The 26,547-nt window shown below is 35.1% G+C and overlaps 1 long non-coding RNA gene across 2 annotated transcripts in view; it reads right to left on the bottom strand.

Annotated features, from left to right (window-relative positions):
- LOC147034849 (uncharacterized) overlaps nt 1-26,547 on the bottom strand; it is a 109,647-nt gene that overhangs the window by 70,153 nt on the left and 12,947 nt on the right. The window lies entirely within an intron of this gene.

Here is a 26,547-nt window from a genome sequence, read left to right as displayed (position 1 = left end):
TGTGAGTGGCGCTCTTGTGGGTAGGGTTTGCGTGGATGGGGCTTGTGTGGGTGGGGCTTGTTTGGGCGAGGTCAAAAAGGGGTGGAGTGAAAAAGGGGCAGAGTCAAAAAAAAAATTTCAATTAATCTTTGTCTTTTGTAATTCCTGTGAATAAAATGAACCTAAAATCTCTTCCCATTCTAAATCATATACCTTATAAGTCCAAGGAACTGTATCTATTGCATTAATGATTTTAAAAAGTTCATTTGTCCATCGCTTGGTATAACCTTTTTCAAAATGAGATTTCCACCTATATATTCTTACTATGTCACAAATTTTGAACTTAGACTTTCTGACAATCTCTTTTTCATATTCTAATTTTGTAAATGTTTCTGATGGTTTGGTATTCATTGAGGTGTGAATCGTATCATTATACTTATCTACAATATCCTGAATTAAAGATAACCGTTGTTGAGAACCGAGTTGGGTGAATTTTTTAATTTAGTCTCTCTTTTAAAGTGTGATTGAATCGCTCAATAACAACCGCTTTTCCTTCATTAAAGGTGCTGTATAATATCATGTTATTTTTCAGAAAATTCATAAATGTTTTGTTGTAGAACTCTGTACCCTCATCAGTCCACAATTTTTTAGGTTTTCTCTTGCTTTTATTAAATCTGTTGGAAGGCAACATTTGTGTATTCCCGGTTTTGTTTTTCAAAGGGAGGACCCATGCATATCTACTCCTCAAATCAATAATGGTTAAAGCGGACTTGTACCCCTTATCATTATCGAGTTCAATTAAATCAGCAGACCAGATATAATCAACTTCCTTGGAATAAACCTTCCTTCGATGAAACTTTGTAATTATTGGTTAATGTAATTCATTGGCTAATTGCTCTTCAATCTTAATGACATCATTAGAGCCTATAAGTTTTTTGAATTTCCAAGCCCAAGTTTAAATTTAGCACTGATCATCTTCTTCACAATTAACCAAACAACTTTTTCTCTCAAGGTTGAATTTTGTATCAGAGACAAATTATACAACATTTCTCTATTGGCTTCATGTTTTTCTTCCAACGTTGTGATATTTCCGGAATCAATATTGTGCATCATGCACACTTCATCAACCCAATTAAAAGGTTTGCTCCACGGTTTAGGATTGTCAGACTCATCCAATCTTTTATTCAAGTTTGTTCCTGGACCACAGAAAGAATACCCTGGAAGATGGATTCCTCTGGTATTCCAGTAGTTGTAAATTTACTTCCTGAGAAAAAGTTTTGTAAATCTCCCTCAAGTTTGTATTTTGGGAATTCACTCTTTTTTGAGCCACACACCGAACATGTACCTTTTTATATAACCCTATTATATTTACTTTTAACATAAGAGATATTTTTACTCTTGGTTTTCTTTTTACATTTTGGAAAATAACTCATTTATTTATGAGAAAAATTCAAACAGAGTGCGAAAACCTCTGCTTTTCAGAGAAAACCTCTGAAAAGGTATGCTTGGACAAAAAATGATAATTTTCTTGAAGCCTTCTTGCTGTCATTTATGCATTAGAAATATATGACATTAGCATAATGACAGGAAATACCTCCCCAACTTCTCAGAGTTAAATCAATTTGTATTTCCTTACTTATTATATATAATCCTGTTCTTTGTGTTTTCATGATATAAACTATGGCAAAACCATGATTGATTTTACCCTTATTAAATTCTTTTATTTGTTGTTTGCAAATCGTGCTTCCACAAAACTCATTCTCGGCACCAAGTGGATAATATTCTTCCTTACAAGACTGATTTAATTGTTCCAAGTCTTCTAAGTTAATTTTAAATGACCAATTATACCCATTGTTCTCCTCTCCAACAAATGATATGCCATTCTTTATAAAATTTTATTTTAATTGGAACTGTGAATTCTGTATGACCTGCAGATAAAATCAACACTTCTGTATCTTTGGAATCCACCGCCATTTTATTTAAGGATATATATATATATATATATATATATATATATATATATATATATATATATATATATATATATATATATATATATATATATATATATATATATATATATATATATATATATATTGTGATAAATCACTTTATTTCACCAAGTCATTTGCGTCAGTTGGGCTTGGATAATTTATTAATTTAAAAGCATTTTTCATCTTAACATTTTTTTGCTACACTATATTTCTGTCGGTCAGTCTGTGCCTTTGTGTAATAATTTGATAAATCAATATCCAGTTCTTGGGATACACCAAAGATAGAAGCATCTTTACCAACATCAGTCATTTATATTACATTTAAAATAACGTCATTAAAAATTTTATTTTTGTTGAGTTGAAATAACACATATTGACACAATTGACTACAACACTTGGAATTTAATTCTTGGACTTGAAATTTTTGATAAACACCATTCTCAAAGAATTTTATTACTTCAACAGGTGGTGGAAGACCAAAACTATCAAAATAATATTTATCTTGACTATTAAAAATAACAACCCAATGATAACCGTTCCCATTATCTTCTAAGTTCATAATAATATTTATCTTGGCAAAACGAAGTTTTTGCAAGATATGTTAGTCAGCTTGTAAGTTTTTTTTGTTTGTTTGTTTGTTTTTTGTTTTGTTTGTATGTAATCATGTATCGATCACTCTGCAGAGCACAGTTATCATTGGAAATTTTTGTAACTTCGCATATCAGAGTCCTATAGAGGTCCCTTTCAGCACATAAAATTTTCAAGGTCAAGGTCAAAGGTCAAGGTCACTGTCGCAAATCAAGGGAGTCGACGAAACCCTTATTTTTTGAGAAATTTTGATCGGATCGTCTTCAAATTTAATGGGAATATAGTTCATGGTCTGGCGCTCAGCTGATTAATTTTTGGTGGCGATCGGTCTTGACCTTCATGGTTAGCGCTGGAGGTCAAAAGTTGTTGACCCCAAGGTCAAATTTTGAAATCTTAGGTACCATATCGTGTAATACCTCAAATTGAACACCTCGATGAGTACTTTCTAGATATGTCAAGCGTGAGACATTATGACGTCATTTGGTGACGTTATGAGGCAAACGCATATTTTTCATGGTTACTCTGTAGAACGATTCTCATCGGAATCTCTCGTAGGCAGATATTCCTCAAGGAGTCGCTCCTGGTGGATAGCAGCTCTGTTCACCTCAGTGTGACCTTAAAGAAGTCACACGTGGTCACCTTTTGGCAAGATACGGGTCACCCTGCGGGTGACATTGGTTTTTTTATCTTTGTATGTATACGCAAGTTTGTTAATTAATCTCTCATACAAATAACCACATTATGAATTTTTAATTTCTTACAATATTTGACAAGTTATAAATTTGATGTATTCTTTAAAAAAAAATTTAAACCACTCATCAATGCTCATTTATTTATTAGAAAAATATAATCCATTACCACTTTTAGTTCATTTTACACCTGCTTCTTCGATAGAAGAAAGCATATCTCCAACTAACAATCTTGCTTTATCAGGCAGACTTTCAAGTTTTTCAGCAAAATCTACAATTACACCACTTCCACTAATTTGTTTCTCCAACTCGTTGTTATGTCTCTCCAATTATTTTTGAGCCCTGAGTTGAGCCTTCCTTTCGTTGGCAGTTTTCACCTCTGCTGAAATGCCACCCGTCAATGCTCCAGCCGCACTTAAACCAGAAAATAAAAGAATTAGAAATGGGAGAAATCCTCCACTCGTCTCTCTTATTGAATATTTCTTCAACATTGGTTTTGACATTATAATTTTAAGTGAGCGAGTATCGTTCAAGATTTTCACCTGTTCTCTTGTGAGCAAAACATGAATTCTTACTGCTCCTTTTCTCTGAATTGTATTAATGTTAATCATACAAGGCTTTTGATTTTGAATACAAGATGGTAGTTTACGAAGATTGATTTGATTAGCATATACCCCAGTTGGAAATTTACTACTCATTTATTTATCAAAAAAAATTGGTGAGACTAATCCATCCATCCATCCACTGGGACCATACTCTGTGCAGAGCGTTGGTGCTGCCGAAGCAGTCTCCTTGGCTATTGGGTACAATTCTGGACGGGTCGCCACTCCGACACAGGATACCAGCATGCTGGCACTCATTTTGCCGACCTCGGAAGGATGACAGGCAGAGTCAACCCCACCTGGTATTAATTCAACAGCCGAGTGGGATTTGAACTCAGGATCCTTGGATCCTAAGCCCACCACCCTAACCATTAAGCCAACACCAGGCATTGAGACTAATCATAACACCATTATCTGTATTCATCTGTAATTGTGTTTCTTCCAAAAGCAAACAATGTGTCAAATTCTTCACTATCTCCTCTTTCAATGTATAGGGAAGTATCCACTCGATTTGACTTTATAGTTTCCTTTGGAGCACTCAGGTCAATCGCATAGATTGTATACAGAATTTTAAATGCTGTCATATGCAAAATGGGTTCTTCATTTCCATTGCTTTCACACACCTTTTGGGAAGACTTGTATGGTTAAGCATAATCATTTTCTCCCAATTAATTTGAAATCTATCTGGTGGATAAAATGTTTCATCTAGAGAAATGCAAAGTTGTTTCACCTCAGCATTATCATTCAATGCATTATTCTTATCAGTAGCAGTATCAGCATCTGCTTTTTTAAAAAATGAGCCACAGATATCGTGGCTTTCCTTCCAGAACACCCAAATTCCACGTGTAAGTGGTTTGGTTCAGTTTAACATGTTGGCATCTTCTTTTGAGGTATGATACATTGAGTGGCTTCTTTGAGTTAAGTCTTCTATTCATCATCTCTTCTGTTTTAAGATTAGGAGTATATTCCCAAATGTACCAACTAATTTCATCAATTAGAAATTTATTCTGAGCATCAAAAGCATTAGCCACACCAAAAAGCAATCTATATTCATTATCATTTCTTTGCAGTTGAAATGTAATTTTAAGACCATACAGAACTTTATCATGATGACAAAATCCAAATATACCTTTAAGAGGAACTGCCACAGTAAAACTATTACCTGTTTTGTATCATCATTTATACAGTCCTTTCCTTTGACTATGTCCAGAGTCTGTGTTTGTTCCCGTTGACATATCAGGAATAAAACCTTCGACAGCCCCCCTTTCCCATTCTATCACCAAATGAATATAGTGTAAATTTCATCATTTCAGATGTAGCAGAGACATAATCAACCGCTTCAACTTATTGTATTCCAATGTACAAATGAACACCAAACATTTCCAGAAGAAATCATTTACGAGTGTTGCGTTTGTGTTGGTCACAGCCTTAGTGAATGTAAATTTACACAACAAGAAACTTTTGGCGAGATTCAAATAAGTTTGTTGATTATTTATTTCAAAACTTTTTGTTCCATTTGCATTCCAGTCTGTTCCAGTTATTGCATTGAACTTGAAGTAGTCTTCTTTTTTAGTCGAGTTTGAGATGACAATGGTATCATCCAAATCATAGATACTATCAATTGCTTCCACACATATTTTTTTCAGGAAAAAAGATGTTAAAACTTTTGAAACCCTGACCCAAATATTTGAATTATTTTCTGCCTTTCTTGGGGAGACAACTGAGTTTTTCCTTTCTTAATTTCTTTCATTGCTTGTAATTTATGAGATTCGTTTTGGGCATCTTTTATCCTGTTTATAGAACGTGCTACATTTCTAACAGGAGAAGCAGTTGAACCAATTAGGTCTTTATGTTTAAGAATAGTTGAACCGATACGATTTAGAGTTTCAATTATCCCATCTCCTTTTTTTATAAATTGATGTCCGACACCCCTTTGTCTCTTTGGTTTATAGTATCCTCGACCAAGATACATACCTTCACCCTTGTAGTTTGGGGAAAGGAACATCCCATCCCCTGTAATTATTTTATATTTTCCCAACTCGTGTTTCCTCACAACAACCATCGTATTTATTTATTGGAAAACTTCACGTAGGTGAATTCTGATGCATATAATTTCTCCATTCAAAGAAATCATGCGATTATCTTGGTCAGTTATCCTAAAATTTACTCTGTATATGGTTTTTCCTGACACAGGTAGATAAACCAGATTTTTTGGTTCCATGTTGAATTTATAACCAATTGGGGTTGAGTATGTACTGAATGAAAATATTTTATTTGTTCTAATTCCATCATTATAAGCGCCATCAATCAAGTCATAGTGAATTAATACCAAATTTATGCCTGAGGATATTTGAATGACATTATCACTAAAACGTCCCATTCGTTTAAATTCTTTTTTAGGAGAAACCCAATAACCTCTAAATGAATTATCAATTGTGAAATCAACCGTGTAGTTATTTTAAAGTTTAATCGTTGATTTTGAAGTATGTTTTTGAGTATCCATAACAATATTTTTTGGTTCATCACCCTGTTCTTTCATAAGACGAGCAATTTCGGAATATATTTGAGAAATCTCATATGCTCCGGGTGAAACTATTATCGTTTTGTATCCACTTCCCAGATTATAACTAAACTTGTCATTTTTCTCGATGATATTAAATAAGGTATTAAAAGTTCAGGACAATAAAGACGCCTCATATTCTTTTGTTGTGTCAAGTTGTAGTGGGTATGGAAATGATGATGTGTGGTCGCTTGTTGTGAAATTAATACTCAGGATTGTGCTTCTCATCTTATTTAATATGAGATAAAATGACTTTGTGTTGACATTTATTAATTATTTTCATGTTGATCAACTGGTCTAAAATGGCTGATACTTCATTAAAACAATTATTTCCAGCCTTCTTACTACCAAACAACAATAACAGTCTATTAATTAATTCTGATGGGTCATTTTTGAAGAAAACCAACACCTGAACCAAGGATACTTAAAGCCTGAATAATTAATGTGTTTCTCCTTCTCATTCTTGCCATGTTTACCATAAAGACTAACCCTATAATTAAGAGAGTCCAGTAGATCAATATATACTCCATCATCATTATTTTCCATGTCCAATGGTTGATCAAAATACTTTGATTCATCCTTCACAGTTGAACCTTGTCTTCCATCTTCTGTGAGAAGAAACATTAATCTCAGAGTTTGTTTAACAGTGGGATGAGCAGAACTCAAGAACCTTAATTCATCATTAAATATCACTCCTTTTTCTTGAACAAGATGGAATATTGCTGGTTGTTCTGTTGGAATGAGACCTGCTATGGTTTTTGAATCTGTTGAATATTCTTTGTTTTGGAGAGCATTCATAACATAATCAGGGGATTCATCGATCTCTTTCATTTGTTGAAATAATCCTTCATCATCATATTCTAATTCTCCTATATGCTCTAATTCTTTCTCCGTCATTTGACTGAAATCTTTTAACATTTGAAGTTTTTTAGGAGTATATTCTATTGTGGGAACTGTGGAAGCATCAATAATTTTTTTCTTGGGAAGTTTTTAAAAGTGGTTTAAAAAATTTATCTTGTATTTTTCAAATGCATCTTCACTGTTTAGTTTCTGTCTGCGTTTCTTCTTTCTGTCTTCCTATTGTGTTACAACTTTTGAAACCAACTCTTGATGATCCTTAAATCCTCTTGCTCTTTCTTTCGCATCCATTTATTTATTGGAAAATATCATTTAATGAATTGTAAAGATCAACAGGGAAATTTTCCTTTTCTTCATCATTAAAGTAGATGTGTTCAAATGAATCCTTTTCTTTAAATATTTTATGAAATTATTTATTAACATTAATACGAATTGTAATTTATTTTTCACGAATACTTGTATCGCTGCTTTTCATATGTTTGCGTTGAGTTTCTTCATCAACATCAAAACAGAATGATAAAATCTTAACCCCATTACCACTCAGATGTTTAATAATTTGTCTCATTCCTTCTGGATTACTTTCTAATATCCCAAGACCACCAGATTTTAATTTCTTTAACTCACTCTTACAATGTGAATATTTTGTTGTACCAAGAGAAACCTCCTCAAATATTTGGCCATCATTCCTCAATCGCATATGTTCCTCGACTGAAATATAGTAATAATCTTCACCTTCTACTTCTCCAGTTGTTGTTGAATCAATACAAACTACATGCTGCTTTTGAAGCAAATTAAAAATATTCTCATTTGTACTTTCCAAGAACCTTGATTTATGAAAGTTTTTTTTCCAGAAGCAGATTTACCCACAAGATTGAAATAATAGTTGTCATTTATATATGTAATTGTTTATAAATTAAAAAATAAATCTTTTAATATCTCATCTTGTTTCACAACAAGATGTGAAAATATTTATATTTTTCCATCGTGTGCTCCATATAATCCCTAAATAATTCCTTTTTGCTACATAATGCAGAACAATTGCCTCTCCAAAAATTGTTTATATCTATTGAATTTAACTTGAATAAAATAAAAGTATTAGCATTTTTTCATATTGAGTGACGAGGGAGTTGAAGGTATGATTGTCAAAGATAAATACAATTACAAGAAGAATGTCTCCCTCTTGTGTAGTGGCTGTCCATTACCGTTTGGTTTCTCTCATTAACACAATCATCAAAGATAACGAGGATCTTTTTTGATTTATCCAAATCTTGGGGAGAAGATATATCATCCGTATTTTCACTAAGAATACAAGTTATCAGCTTTGATTTATTTTTATATCTCTGTGTATCACAAAATAGTTGTATTATATCTTCAATGTTGTAATAATTTAGTTTGTTTTGAAGTTTAAATAAACCGATTATGTCTTCTTTCAGAAGACCAGCATTAAAACCTTGTGAGAGTAATTAATACTGAGGTTGAAAACTCGACTTTTGAAAATTATTAAATTATCATAATCCAAATAGTTGGGAGTAAGAAGCATCTTTAAAAGTAAGCAGGTTTTTCCACACCCGCTTGAACCAACTATGAGACATTAATGAATTTGGAAGATTTTTATGATTGTTAAATTTTATCTTATTTTCCCAAATATGTAAAAAAAAAAATCATTCATTTATATATTTGGAAAAAAGGTTATTTAATTTATTATTGTCTTTTTTAGAAACTCGATATTTTATCCTCAGTTCGGGTGTAATTTCAAGATAATCCATTATTTTATTTATACAATATCTTGTGTTGATATTTCCCTGAAAATGGCAATCGTGAATAATATGCAACAACAATCCTTTGAACATTTCTCCAATAAGTTCAAGTTTATTCCATTGTCAGGAAATGTGTGTTATCACCCTCATACTTTACATTCATTTCTCTAATCAATCTTGTAAAGTAATTAATTTTTCATGTAAATCTAAAATAATTATATTCCTTTTTATATTTTTTTATTATCATTAATTAGAAGATGATCACAGAATATACATTGTTTATCGGCTTTTGACTGCGTTTAGTCCCACTTCATCACATGCAGGACAATTCTCAAATTTGTCATGTGGAGAATCAGGGAATTCAAGAGGTTCAAGATCTCGTCAACAATTCATATTTATAAAGTAAAACATTACTTCAACTAAAATTCATCTTCAGTATCATCTTCGGTACTTTCACAATAATCTATAAAACTACTTTCATGACTATCGTTTGAACACAATCTCTCGGTATCATAACTGTGTTCTGTTCCAACAGAGATACTATCAACAATCTCATAATCTTCAGTTGAACAATGACTCGTATTTAATTAGTCTAAAAAAACATTTAAATCTCTATCGATATACTTTTTTTATTAACAGATTCAACGACTACATTTTTTATATTAAAAGTAACTTTAAAATGATCGTTAACTACGATTGACCGAAATGTCATTTCACCTGATATATTAACATCCTTTATTTCATCAGGATTTACATCTTTAGGGTTGTTGAAAAAAATTCAAATTTATCCTTGCATATTACAGATGGTCTTATCTTTTCTTTCTAAAACTTCATCCATAAGGTTTTTCTTTTTTGATACTTTTTCTTGTTTCATTGCTTTTTCTCATTTTGAATATATTGCCAGAGGGAGAGGAGAAACTTTTGTTCGAGCGACTTTCATTGATGTTCTTCCAGGTATATTAAAAGCCCTTCCACTGAAGGAAATTGAAGAACTCATATTATTCACCATAATTGTTTTATCCAATCGTTGTTATATTTCTCTTTGTTCAATTTTACATTCTCAACATATTTCTCAGTATCTTTTACAAATGAAGAGATTGATTGAAACTTGTCTTTTGTGTCTTGATATATTGTAAATATATTAAGTGAAAAAGTAGGAGGATAAAATAGTTTTAAGCACAGATTAACCTCTAAATTAAACGGAATTTTCATCAAGAAATTTTATTTCAAGCTAAGTTTTGTTCTATAAATATGGTGAATATAACGGACTGCGGTGTTTGTAATCATGACTATAACTGTTATAAAAAAACACCTTCAAACCAACAAACACACATTCAATCTTTTCAGAGAAATATCTCCACTTGACCAAGAAACAAAACATTGTGATAGATGTGATAATGATATTCTTGAATTTTTTTTTATAATAAACACCTTCAATCACACAAACACAAGAACAATGAAGAAAGGGTGCCACTAAATTCTCCATTGAAAACACTAATGGGGCATTTAAAGGGCATATAAAAATAAGATTGTTTCGCTTTCAAGACCCTGGACTATCTTCAATCATGGAAGCTGTTGATTTGGTTAAACAAAGTACTGAAACAATAATTAAAACACATTAAGTGAAAGCAAAAATTTTAAGTTTTATATGGGAGTTAAATTTAATATGGTAAGAGAAGGTAATGAAACTACAACCTATATGAGGACAAACCCTCACTTTATCTCATCATTTCAAGATTTTGTAAGATGTGATGTTTATGATGAACTCCAGAGACAAGTACAAGATGTTGATAACACTGCAGTAGGTAGTGGATTTGCTAATACAAAAACAATCTTTTTAGACATACACATCTTAAAGTCAAATCCTCTTCAAGCTTCTTCTTATATTGATATACCAAAAGAGATAAAACTTAAGAAAGCAGTTGTTAATATTCAAAACAAAGTTAATAAATGTTTTCTATGGTCTGTTCTTGCTCACTTACATCCTCCACAATGGAATCCTGAAAGGGTTGAACATTATAAAAAAAATAAAAGAATACATTAGATGTTAAAGATTTAAAGTTTCCAAGGTCATTGAGAGATATCCCTAAATTTGAGAAAATGAATAATATATCTGTTAATGTATATGGATAAACGGATTCAAACAATTTCAGATATTAAAAAATTCAAACAACTATAAAAATGATGAAACACACATTGACCTTATCTACTTTACTTCAAAGGAAAAATCACATTATGCTTTCATCAAAAAATTATCAAGATTAACCAAATCACAGCTATACAAGAGAAAATGTAAAATGTATCCTTGTAACAGATGTCTCAACTGGTTTCACACAAAAGAACGATTAAATCAACATTGAAAATATTGCAGTAATCATAAATCGACCATAATCAATTTACCAAAAGCAGGTTCAAACATATTCAGAGATTTTAACAAAAATATAAAACATCCGTTGGTGATATATGCTGATTTTGAAAGTATCCTTGAAAAGATAGATCCTGTTTCTCTAAATCCAAATAAATCGTACACAAATAAATATCAAAAACATACTCCTTGTGGTTTCTGTTATTATATCAAATCATCTGTTGGTGATAAATACAACAAGGTAGAACTTTCTTGAGGAGAAGATGCTTTTGAGGAGTTTGTAAGATGATTGGAAAAAGACTGTATAAGACAAAGTGAAATAATGGTTGAAACCTATAAACCAATGTCATTAACAAAGGGAGAGAAAAAGAAATTTCGAAAGAACAGTATCTCTCAAATTTGTGAGGAGAAAATTGAGGGAGAGATCAAGGTTCGGGATCACTGCCATCTTAATGGTAAATATAGAGGTCCAGCTCATTCCTGTTGCAAACTTAATTACAAGGCTCCAAACTTTATTCGTCTTTCTTCACAACAACGCTCACGATGACACACATCTTTTTATGAATGAACTTTCAAAGACATCTGGAGATCTTTCTTCAATTACTAACACAGATCAAAAATACATCTCATTCACAAAAACAATTCATACATCCCCCATAACCCACATCAGATTTATTGACACATACAAATTTATGGCAAGTCCATTATCTAACTTAGCATCAAATATTCAAAACTTACCGAATCTTAAATCACATTTCTGAAATCAAGAAGAGATTGACCTCTTATCACAAATGGGAATATATCCGTATGACTATATGGATTCCTTTGAGAAGTTTAAAGAAACACAACTTCCTTCAAGGGAAAGTTTCTATGGCAAGTTGAATAAAACTCATATTTCCAAACTCCCTCTATCGAGTGCAGCCTGTGGCTGCTGATTGCATCATTGGTTGGGATGTGGCTATGCCACTGATGCAGTGTCCCCCTTACCAGTACACTGGTGCTCATTTTGCCGACCTCGGAAGGATGACAGGCTGAGTCAACCTCCTGGTGTATCTTAATTCAGAGGCCAACGGGGCTTGAACTCATGACCCTAGGGTCCCAAGCCACCAACCGAACCACAAAGCCAACACCAGGCTTATATTTCCAATAGAGATTATACACAAGATAAAAAGGTTTGGGAGAAGTTTAATATAAAGAATCTTGAGGAATATCATGATTTATATCTTAAAACTGATGTATTGTTATTGGCTGATGTGTTTGAAACTTTTCGAACAGTCTGTCATAATAAAAATTCTTATGGATTAGACCCCGTTCATGATTACACAGCCCGGTTTGGCTTGGAGTGCGATGTTAAAAATGACAAAAAAGTTGGAATTAATCAGTGATATAGATATGCTTTTAATGACAGAGAAGGCTAAAAGAGGAGGAATATCTCAAGTATGTTCCAAGAGATATGTTAAAGCAAATAACAAATATCTTCCTGATTATAATAAGAATGAGGACAATTCTTACCTGATGTATTATGATGCTAACTATTTGTATGGGTGGACTATGTCCAATTTTTACCTTATGGAAAACTTAAATGAGTTAAAGAAAAACATTATGAAAAAGTTTTACAAGACATTGTTGTCTCCTCTCAAAAATAATTGGATGAAGCTGAAATTGGATATTATGTTGAGGTTGATTTAAAATATCCAGAAGAACTTCATCACAAACATAAAGACCTCCCTTATAACCCTGATAAAGAAAGTCCAAGAAAAGAATGGTTCAGAGATTACCAACAGTCATTGAATATAAAAGGTAAATTTCCAGAAAAACTACTTACTACATTAAATGATAAAGAAAGTTATGTTTTGCATCAAAGGAACTTGAGACAATATATATCTGCTGGGTTGAGAGTGAAGAAAATTCATCGGATTTTGAAATTTAAACAAAGTCATTGGTTAAAGAAGTATATTGATTTTAATACAAAATGGAGAACAGAAGCAAAAACAGATTTTGAGAAGGACTTTTATGAATTAATGAATAATGCTGTATTTGGAAAGACTATGGAAAATGTTTGGAATCGACAAAACATAAGACTTGCTACATCTTGGAAACAGGCTTCAAAGTTAATTATCAGACCAATTTTTGAATGAGCGGAGGTGTTTTCAGAGAACTTTTGTGCTATTCATTTGAAAAAAGAGAGTATTGAAATGGATAAACCTCTTTATATAGGAGCATCAATTCTTGACTTGTCAAAGTCATTAATGTTTGACGATTACGATAATAATTTCAAATCAAAGTATAAGGATAATGTGTCATTGTTATATATGGATACAGATAGTTTTGTATTAGAAATGAAGACAAGTGATTTATATGAGGATATAATTGATAATAATGATATATATGATTCAAGTAATTATAAGTCTGATAGTATGTTGTTTTCATTAAAGAATAAAAATGTTATTGGTAAGTTTAAGGATGAGTTGGATGGAAAGGTCATGAGTGAATATGTGTGTTTGAGATCAAAGTCTTATGCTTTTACGTTTATTGATAATAATAACATTGAAAGGTGTGATAAGAAGCTAAAGGGAATAAAGAAAAATATAATCAAGGAAACAATTAACTTTAAACATTATTACAACTGTTTAACCTTGAAGAAGGAAGAGTACAGAAAAATGAATACAATAAGAAGTTATAAACATCAATTAGATGCAGAAGAGATAAATAAGAAAGCATTAGGAGCTTTTGATGATAAAAGATATATTTTAGAGAATGGAATCAATAGTCTTCCTTATGGTTATAAGTTTAAGTGTTAAGATATTGGGTTGGGAATTTTAACAGGATACCGCCATGTTTTACTGATTTATAAATGATAGAACCAAGCAATAACCAAACCAAAGAGTGGAGATGTAATCAACATTGGTATTTAAATGGAAAACATAAAGAATGTGAGAAATATCAAATAAGTCTTATTGAAGAAATAGCCGGGGTAAAAGTAGATAAAACAAATTAGCGGATAAATTTAATTACAAATAACTTGGAGGATGAACATAAAAAAATTAATATCCTTGAATGGACTGAAAACTTTGATGATTATCAATTGTACAATGGAAAAACAATTTACTACAATCTCAAAATGATGTGGCTCAGGAGGTGGTCAAATAAGAGCATTAAGAGAAGTTTATCATTTCATTTCTGCTCAACAAAAATACTTCAACCAAGAACTAAGTTCCAAAGTAATCTTTGTGAATATACTCGATGGTGATGAATGTAATGGGAAAATTAAGTTATTCCCCAAAGTAGAACATGGACAAATATTCATTGGTTCACTCTTTGAATGGAATGAAAATATGAAAGGAAAGAAGTGCTTTAATTAGAAAGTCTCAATTTTACATTTGCTTGTATGGGAGTGGGAGGAAATCAAGTCTCCTGTTTTGGGCATTTGGGGCTTAAGTTAGAAAGTTTTTCCCTTTCCCCCCATTCATTTGAATGGCTGCCTCAGAAGCCCCATTTATCCTCTACTTCCATCAGATGTTCCTGGAAGGATTCAGCAAAAAATATCCTCCTTAAATGAAGGTTCTTTACACAGTTGTTCACGTTATGCTTCCTGCCCACAATGGAACCCTTTCAACTGTGTCAGTGCTGTTCACATCTGAAGCAAGTTCAAGGAGTCACCTTGGATGAACACTCATTTCTTTATTGTTGATATCCCAGGCCCAGCCATCCTTCCATCATGTGAGACCATGAATGTTGTTGTTATCATGCACTGTGCCAAACAACAACAACCCACATACAACAGTGGAGAGGACATAATTACTGCAAATCCACAACTGTTCGACCATATTGGTAATTTTTGGGCCACAAAAAAAACTTATTTTTGATCCGAATGCGCCAGCTCATGTCGATGCTCCTCACCAAACAACCATTGCATTGAGGGACAAAATTCAGTGTGAGTTGCACAACATGGAGTGTATAAGCATTATTTGGCATTCAGAGGAACCAAGGGAAGGGTTAGTTCATTAACATACATCACAAAGAAGGACGGTGTCATCCGTGTCTGCCAAGATCCTCGTCACATAAAACCGTGCTTTGACCCACAAACATCACAGAACTACACCAACTGAAGAGCTACATCAACGTTTTGCCGCAGCTGAATACTTCTCGAAGCTGAATGCAAAGTCCAGCTGCTGGGCCATCAAACTTGATGCTGAAAGTCAGCATCTGCTTACATTTCAGACCCCATTGAGGTGATACCGTTTCTCGTATCTTCCATTCGGGCTGTTCATTAGGCAGGACATTTTCCAGCTTGAGAGGGATCATGTACTGAGGAACTGTAAAGGTGCTGTTAATATCACAGCTGACATTGGTGAGACCAGGGCCAGAGAAAAGGAGCACGATCAGAAACTGCACGAGCTTTACATACTGCACCATGTGAATGACTCATATTCAATTCTTTCAAACGCTTCATTAAGTGGAGCAGTATCGTATTCTTCAGGAATGTGTACCAGTGCTGTAGTCAAATCCACATGGTCCGAGTCCAAGTCCAAATCAAAGACCAAGTCCTGTGGTTTGTTTGGTATACCAATTATAGAAAGATTCCCAGTTTGGAGGTGATGTGTTGGTATAATTTATGTACATGATGTCACATGGTGTCATAATGTCAGTGTGCTTCTTTGGTTATATTAAATGATATATATAAAATTTTTTACAGAAAAAAATATATACATATATATGTATATTAGGGTGGTCCAAAATCATAAGGGAAAAATTCAAAATTTGAATATTCTTGGGGCATGTTGATTATTTTGTTCGACCTGACTAGAAAATACTCCTGGCCAAATTTGCCACAGTTCCAAAAATATTTAGGGGTCCATCAAGAGGAAGGAAGTTGTTACATCCGGTGGGGGTGGGCTTCATCCGGTGGGAGAGAAGAAGACGTCAGTGGGAGAGAGGGAGACGTCAGTTGAACTTTCGGTTCGCTGTCGGTCGGTGTTAAAAGTACTTTTATTTTTCTTTTTTTTATCTCTAATTTTTTTCTTCTTTTTTATTCCCAGAGTCAGTGAGTATGGCGTGTTCTACACGGAAAAGCACGGAACTGTTCCTCTTGGATCAACCATTGGAGAAATTCACCGACCGTCAGTTGCCCACTGCCCACTGAGAACATTTCATGCTCTTTCCTTTCATTTTTCTTATTAGTATTGTGACATTATAATGAATCCGTTGAGAGACTTTTATGGACCCCTAAACCACCTCCAAATCTGCAAATTTTTTGTTTCTTTGCGTTTTTCAACGTCAGGAACGATTTGGCAAACATACCCGCGAGAAATTCGAACTTTCATTTTTTTGGACCACCCTAATGTGTGTGTGTGTGTATATATATATATATATATATATATATATATATATATATATATATATATATATATATATATATATATATATATATATATATATATATATATATATATATATATATATATATATATATATATATATTATACACTGCCCAATGAAGGTACTTTGATTCTCATATTATGCAGAGGAAAGAAAATGGTGATATTTCATTTGAAAAAAACAAAAAACTGTGGGACATCAAATGCAGTTACCCAATCTGAGAGACAGTGTCATGTCACTTATAACTCAATGTTAGTGAACCAGAATTTGCAATGACTGTTACAAGCAAAAATATCCAGCGTTTCCTTCTGTGCAAAGTATGAAAAAAAAGACATCCATGCACATGACATCAGCATGCAGCGATGTCGACAATAGCAGGAATGCACGAATAATTGGAGCCTTTTTTTTGTAACATCCTAAAACTCATTGAAAAATGATATGATCGAGAATAGAGGATAGAAAGTTTGTTTGCTGATTACTGAGGTGGAGGAGGATAAGGATGAGGATGAGAAGGAGAAGGAGAAGGAATGGCAGTTTTGCAACATGGCATGCAAACATGAATATATATATATATATACATACATATATATATATATATATATATATATATATATATATATATATATATATACATACATATATATACACATATATACATACATATATATATATATATATATATATATATATATATATACATACATATATATATATATACACATACATATATATATACACATACATATATATATATATATATACATACATATATAAATATAAATATATATATATATATATATATACATACATATACATACACACATATGTGTATATACATACACACATATGTGTGTGTATATATATATATATATATATATATATATATATATATATATATATATATATATATATATATATATATATATATATATATATATATATATATATATATATACATATATATATATATATATATATATATATAAATATACGCTCGGAACCGCATGCATACAACAGATAGTTGTCCCAAGAGAGTTATTCCATTAATATACGTGTGGATATTTTCCGCCCTTTTGTTTTGCAGGACGACAGGGAGTGCATTGCGATAGTCTAATAGTTAGGGTTATTAAATCATTTTCCCCTCCCTTTCATTCCCACTCTTCTCTTCTTTTCTTTCGTGGGATAAATCAGTCACGAAAGCTTTAGCAGCAAGATGGGCGGGCTGCACCAACGTCTACCCAAAACCCGACATGTGCGGTGATTCATGTACGCTTTAACAGTCAGGTGGGCGGGCTGCACCAACGTCTACATGAAGCCTGACATGTGCGGTGAGTCACGTACGCTTTAGCAGTAAGGTGGGTGGGCTGCACCAACGTCGACCCAAAACCCAGCCCAAGCTGGCGGACCACGTGAGGGGTCAGGGCCAATCAAAGTGCCCGATTCAGGCGATGACGTCGAATTCGGCATGATCCAATCCCCCGAGCTTCGGGCTCTATAAAAGACGGAGAAGCTCCTCCATCTTGTGTGTGTGATTCAGGGTGGTGTTTTCACATGGTGTGTTCCTGCTTATTGACTCCGCCCACGTCTCGCCAAGACGATCCACATCCTGCTTCTCGTTTCCGCCCACACGACGTCGACCTCGCCTCCTGCTTCTAGTCTCCGCCCGCTACTCCACGCTCGCACTCTGGACTCCGCCCTTCTCCACTCAAGCTCCAACTTCAGAACACAGGCTCCACATGTGCGGCTTGGGCCAGAGTCAACGCGACTAGTCGGGTACCACACCACAGAGCATCCCCACCCCCAAAACGCCAAGGTACCGAGAGCGTAACCTCAACCCCCTCCCTACCTGGCTGTAAAAGTCCCTTCTCATTGGGGTTTCTTTTTCTGTGTGTGTCTGAGTGTGCTGGCACCTGTCTGTTAAGTAAGTCTGGAGAAGTGCATTATTGTTGTGACTGTTATTAATCTCGCGTCAAGTCTGCACTGTGTCTGCTTTCTTATGTTGCTTGAATTATTGTCGCACCACACCTCTCTCCTCTTTCTCTGCATTACATACACAATAAATCTTTGTCATACCACATACTTTTCCTCGCTTGCTTGTTCATAAATAATTATCATTACGAATATTCCATGCTCGTTTTTGTCTTTTCTCCCATTGGTCCAGCATGGTTCGAATCTAACTTTAGCCGGGTCTTTATTCCCAACGATCTGTTCCGTCCAGCCGTTACGTTCTTGGCAGTGTCGCTCCGCTGCATCCGATCTGGAGAAGTGATCCGATCCAGTTCGGACAAGGCATACCGAGAGCGTGGTTCCCCGGTAATTAAAACATGTGGTTAATTAGGGAACCCGATTCCATATCGGGAGGACCCAAGGTCACGCGGTTGAGTTATTGGCATCCACGATCGGTGAAGCGACCCGCCGCGTCACGGAAATATCCGTGAGCGACAGCCTACAATTCCGTGGAGTCTGGTGGGAATCGACGTAGCTTCCCCCACATAGTGGTCTTCTCACCCGACCCCGCGACAATATATATATATATATATATATATATATATATATATATATATATATATATATATATATATATATATATATATATATATATATATATGTATATATATATATATATATATATATATATATATATATATATATATATATATATATATGTATATATATATGTATATATATATATATATATATATATATATATATATATATATATATATATATATATATATATATATATATATATATATATATATATATATATATATATATATATATATATATACATACATACATACATACATAGATGGGGTGTGCTCAAAAAGTATCCAACCTTAATTTTTCGTGTGTAAGCAAATGAAGCTAGGGAGGTGTGATTTAGTGCACGTATGTAGGCGATCCTAATTTGTGTGCGTGAATATTTTCCTGCCTGCAGAAGCTGTCAGTCGTCGACAGACCGCCGCTGAGTGAGGAAATGTCAGTGAGCGCTGTTGGATTTTCGTTTTTTACAAAATGGCGGAAAAACTTGAACAATGCTACTGCATCAAATTTTGTGTAAAGCTTGGCGATTCCCAAGTGGAAATGATCCGCAAGATTCAACAGGCCTTTGGGAACGAAGCAATGGACACCACACGGATAAAAGAGTGGTACAACCGCTTCAAAGATGGTCGCACATCAGTGGAAAGTGAAGCACGTTCTGGTAGGCCCTCAACATCCCGAAATGAGATCGTCATTGACCAAGTGAGGACCCTGCTGATGCAAGATCGTCGAATCATGATCAGAGAACTTGCAGACGAGGCGGGCGTCAGCATTGGATCCATTCATTCCATTGTGACTGAGGATTTTGGCTTAAGGAGAATCTCAGCGAAGTTCGTGCCAAAGCTGATGATAGAGCAGAAGCAACTCCGTTTGGAGATCGCACAGGACATGCTGGAGACTGAACAGCGATCCCAATTTCTTCAACACAGTGATCACTGGTGATGAGACCTGGGTTTATGGGTACGACCCAGAAACCAAGTTCCAGTAATCACAATGGAAGCATCCAACATCCCCGAGGCCAAAAAAAGTAAGGAAGGTCCGCAGCAATGTCAAAGTCATGCTGACTGTCTTCTTTGACTCCAGTGGCATGGTTCATCACAAGTACGCACCACACGGCACAACTATCACCAAAGCGTACTACCAAGAGGGACTGCGTCGCCTTCGTGACGCTGTGCGACAAAAATGGCCGGACCTGTGGGCAGCGGTCAATTGGCAGCTCCATCACGATAACGCACCCGCTCATTCTTCACATTTGATAGTTTCCTGGCCAAACACAACACACCTGTGCTTTGTCAGGCTCCCTACTCTCCTGACATGGCTCCGTGTGACATCTGGCTTTTCCCCAAGCTGAAAATGCCCCTGAAAGGGACCAGATTTCAGTCCAGAGAAGACATCATGCGGAATGCAACGGACCAGCTGCGTGCCATCCCAAAAGAGGCGTTCCAGCGCTGCTTCCGACAGTGGCAGAACCGTTGGGAGAAGTGTGTGGCAGCCCAAGAGGACTACTTTGAAGGCGATTAGTGGAAGTTTGTTGTATCTGGATACGAGTAGTTTTTTTATAAACAAAGGTCGGATACTTTTTGAACACACCTCATGTGTATGTGTGTATGTGTGTATGTGTGTATGTGTGTATGTGTGTATGTGTGTATGTGTGTATGTATATATATATATATATATATATATATATATATATATATATATATATATATATATATATATATATATATATATATATATATATATATATATATATGTATATATGTATATATATATATATATATATATATATATATATATATATATATATCCTGGTGTTGGCGCAGTGGTTAGGGCAGCGGCTTAGGATCCAAAAGGTCCTGAGTTCAAGCCCCGTTGTGCCACTGAATTAATACACCAGGGGGTTAACTCAGCCTGTCATCCTTCCGAGGTCGGTGAAATGAGTACCAGTGTACTGGGCCGGTGCATACCACGGATAAAATAGGTGTACCGTATCCCTGTGTCGTAAGAGGCGACCAGGGTTGCGTCAGGAAGGGCATCCGGCGTAAAACATGTGCCAAATGACTATGCGGATCATACGGATGATCCGCCGAGGCGACCCCTAAAGGGAGCAGCCGAAAGAAGAAGATATATATATATATATATATATATATATATATATATATATATATATATATATATATATATATATATGTAAACACATATATCCCTGTGTCGTAAAAGGCGACCAGGGTTGCGTCAGGAAGGGCATCCAGCGTAAAACATGTGCCAAATCACTATGCGGATCATCCGCTGTGGCGACCCCTAAAGGGAGCAGCCGAAAGAAGAAGAAGATATATAAACACATATATATGTGGGGACACGATATGTGTCTTATAAGTCATCAATATTTTCCTAGTGTTGTATAATGGAAATGTGGAACAGATAATCTTGTTTTCTCTGATCAGCTAAAGGGATTACTTGTGAAATGTCACACAGCTGGGCTTCCCAGCCCTTAGGGCACAACAACATGTGGGTGGTGACCACTGAGCACGGGAGAACATCAAGCTGGTGGAAGATAAGCTGGGAAAGAGGGGCGACCTTTCCTTGAACTATTCACCACAGGGACTTGAAATAGTAAATGGGTATACCACAAGTTTAGTCTTGCTTAACATTTGCGTGCAAACAGTCGCACAGGGGTCAGAGTAAAAATGTATATAAACAGAGCTGAAGCTTAGCTTTTCAGAGTTGGTCGATGTGAACTATTGTGCGTTCCTAGCCACTCTCCATATGCGCATATGTTTGATGTGTAATAAATTCTTCTTTTCCAAAGATCGGTGTGGACAAAACTCTATCTCGACATATATACATGCATATATATATATATATATATATATATATATATATATATATATATATAAATATATATATATATATATATATATATATATATATATATATATATATATATATATACATACACACACACACAAACACATCCATCTATATTTTCACATATACATTAGATAAACATCAAACAGAGCCGCCTGTTTGGAATTTGGCCTGATTTGCCTTCATCAAGACAGCATACTGATAAAATATTTAACCAATAATGACATTAGTCGTTCAAACATCAGACACAGCTCCTGACTTATGGTGAGAATCGCCGTGGATTATGTCTCACATGGTAAAACCACATAATCCACAAAGAACAACCGTCCGTCTGTGACTGAGGTGATTGTTCTGGTGAATGCAACCATTCAACCAGAAGGCATATAATGTTATCGGCGGGTAAATCGAAACATGTGGAGTGTGCCGAGCACTCCCACGGTGTCCAATGGTGTCGGACTATGTAGGACTATACACAGTGAGTACATATATTCAGTGGCAGTCAAAAGTTGGACACACCTCCTCATCCAAGGGTTTTTCTTTATTTTTACTATTTTCTACATTGTAGAGTAATAGTGAAGACATCAAAAGTAAGAAATAACGCATATGGAATTATGTACTAACCAAAAAAGTGTTCAACAAATCAAAATATATAAATATTTTTTGGATTCTTTGAAGTAGCCACCCTTTGCCTTGACAACTTTGCAGTCTCTTGGGATTCTCTCAACCAGATTCATGAGGTAGTCACCTGGAAGGCTTTTCCATTAACAGGTGTGCCTTGTTAAAAGTTAATTTGTGGAATTTCTTTCATCCTTAATGCATTTGAGCCAATCAGTTGTGTTGTGACAAGGTTGGGTTGGTATACAGTATGTAGCCATATTTGGTGAAAGACCATTATTTTGTCTGTACCATAGTAGTCCATATTATGGCAAGAACAACTCAACTAAACCAAGACAAACGACAGTCCATCATTACTTTAAGACATGAAGGTCAGTCAATCCGGAAAATATCAAGAACTTTAAAATTTCTTCAAGTGCAGTCGCAAAAACCATCAAACCCTATGATGAAAATGGCCCACATGAGAACTGCCACAGGAAAGCAAGGCCCAGTGTTACCTCTTCTGCAAAGGATAAGTTTATTAGAGTAACCTGTCTCAGAAATCACGAATTGACTGCACTTCAGATTGCAGCCCAGGTAAATGCTTCACAGAGTTCAAGTAACAGACACATCTCAACATCAACTGTTCATTCGAGACTGCATGAATCAGGCCTTCATGGTCGAGTTGCTACAAAGAAAACACTACTGAAGGAGACCAATAATAAGAAGAGACTTGCTTGGGCCAAGAAACACGAACAATGGACATTAGACCAGTGGAAATCTGTCCTTTGGCTTGATGAGTCAAAATTTAAGATTTTTGGTTCCAATCGCCATGTCTTTGAAAGACGAAGAGAAGGTGAATGGATGATCTCTGCATGTGTGGTTCCCCCGGATAAGCCTGGAGGAGGAAGTGTGATGGTATGTTGGGGTGCTTTGCTGGTAACACTGTCAGCGATTTCTTTTGAATTCAAGGCACACTTATCCAGCATGGCTACCACAGTATTCTGCAGACACGCCATCCAATCTGGTTTGCACTTATTGGTACCATCATTTATTTTTCAACAGGACAATGACCCAAAACACACCTCCAGGCTGTGTAAGGGCTATTTGACCAAGAAGGAGAGTGATGGAGAGCTGCATCAGATGTCCTGGCCTCCACAATCACCAGACCTAAACCCCATTTAGATGGTTTGGGATGAGTTAGACCAGAGAATGAAGGAAAGGCAGCCAACAAGTGCTCAGGATATGTGTGAAATCCTTCAAGACTGTTGTAAAAGCATTCCAGGTGACTACCTCATGAAGCTGGTTGAGAGAATGGCAAGAGTGTGCAAAGCTGTCATCAAGGCAAAGGGTGGCTCCTTTGAAGAATCTAAAATAATAACAAAAAAAAATTGATTTGTTTAACACTTTTTTCATTTCTTCATAATTCCATATGTTTTATTCAAGAGTTTTGATGTCTTCCCTATTATTCTACAATGTAGAAAATATTAAAAATAAAGGAAAATCCTTGGATGAGTTGGTGTCCAACTTTTGACTTGTGCAGTATATATATATATATATATATATATATATATATATATATATATATATATATATATATATATACATATACATATATATATATATATATATACATATATATATATACATATATATATACATATATATATATATATATATATATATATATATATATATATATATATATATATATATATATATATATATATATATATATATATATATATATATATATATATATATATATATATATATATATATATATATATATATATATATATATATATATATATATATATATATATATATATATATATATATATATATATATATATATATATATATATATATATATATATATATATATATATATATATATATATATATATATATATATATATATATATATATATATATATACATACATACATACATACATACATACATACATACATATATATATATATATATATATATATATATATATGTATGTAGAAGCCTGGTGTTGGCGCAGTGGTAAGGGCAGTGGCTTGGGACCCAAGAGGTCCTGAGTTCAAGCCCCGTTGGGACACTGAATTAATATATGTATATATATATAATGTGTATATATATGTATATGTGTATATATATATAATGTGTGTATTATATATATACCGGTACCGGTGGTCAGCAGGGTACCAGTGGAAATTGTGCTACTGCTGGGCGAAGGAGGAGAAGGAGACGGGGAAGGCGAGTCCGGAGGCAGTGGGAGAGGGGGAAGGGTAGAAGTGTGGAGGTGAGAGTTGGAACTCTGAATGTTGGGACGATGACTGGCAAAGGGCGAGAGTTGGCTGATATGATGGAGAGAAGAAAGGTGGACATACTGTGTGTACAAGAGACCAAGTGGATGGGGAGTAAGGCGAGGAGCATTGGAGGTGGTTTCAAACTGTTCTACCATGGTGTGGATGGGAGGAGAAATGGTGTCGGGATAATCCTGAAGGAAGATCATGTCAAGAGGGTATTGGAGGTGAGGAGGGTGTCTGACCGAGTGATGAGTGTGAAGTTGGAAATTGAAGGGGTGATGATGAATGTCATCAGTGCATATGCCCCACATATGGGGTGTGAGATGGAGTATAAAGAAGATTTCTGGAGTGAGTTAGATGAAGTGGTGGAGAGTGTATCCAAGGATGAAAGAGTGGTGATTGGAGCAGATTTCAATGGACATGTTGGGGAAGGGAATAAAGAGGATGAGGAGGTGATGGGGAGGTACGGTCTCAACAAGAGAAATGTGGAAGGGCAAATGGTGGTAGAGTTTGCAAAAAGAATGGAAATGGCAGTGGTAAACACGTATTTCAAGAAGAAGGAGGAACACAGGGTGACATACAAGAGTGGAGGAAAGTGCACACAGGTGGATTACATCTTAAGCAGGAGATGCAACCTGAAAGAGATTAGTGACTGTAAGGTTGTGGCAGGGGAGAGTGTAGCTCGACAGCATCGATTGGTGGTCTGTAGGATGACTTTAGAGGTGAGGTTGAGGAAGAGAGTGAGGGCTGAACCAAGGACCAGATGGTGGAAGCTGAAGGAGGAAGACTGTTGCGTGAAATTTAGGGAGGAGGTGAGACAGGCGTTGGATGGTGGTAAAGATGGGTGGGATGATTGGGCAACGACAGCAGAAGTTGTGAGGGAGATAGCTAGGAAGGTACTTGGTGTGACATCTGGACAGAGGAAGGAAGATAAGGAGACTTGGTGGTGGAATGAGGAAGTACAGGAAAGTATAAGGAAGAAGGGGTTGGCGAAAAAGAAGTGGGATAGTCAGAGAGATGAAGAAAGTCGGCAGGAGGACAAGGAGTGGCGTCGAAAAGCAAAAGAGAGGTGGCAAAGGCCAAGGAAAAGGCATATGACGAGCTGTATGAGAAGTTGGATACAAAAGAAGGGGAAAAGGATTTATACCAATTGGCAAGACAGAGGGACCGAGCTGGGAAGGATGTGCTGCAGGTTCGGGTGATAAAGGACGCAAATGGGAATGTGCTGACGAGCGAGGAGAGTGTGTTGAGAAGGTGGATGGAGTACTTTGAGGAGCTGATGAATGAAGAAAATGAGAGAGAGAGAAGGTTGGAAGAGGTGGAGATAGTGAATCTGGAAGTGGGGTGGATCAGTAAGGATGAAGTGAGGACTGCTATGAAGAAGATGAAAAGTGGAAAGGCGGTTGGCCCAGATGGTATACCAGTGGAGGCATGGAAGTGCTTAGGAGAGATGGCAGTGGGGTTGTT

Source organism: Eptatretus burgeri, chromosome 1 (genome assembly GCF_056783735.1).
Source record: "Eptatretus burgeri isolate ZD-2024b chromosome 1, Ebu_testis_v1, whole genome shotgun sequence".
Taxonomy (NCBI): Eukaryota; Metazoa; Chordata; class Myxini; order Myxiniformes; family Myxinidae; genus Eptatretus; species Eptatretus burgeri.
Note: the sequence above shows the minus strand (reverse complement) of the source record. Positions and strands in the feature narration are given on the sequence as shown.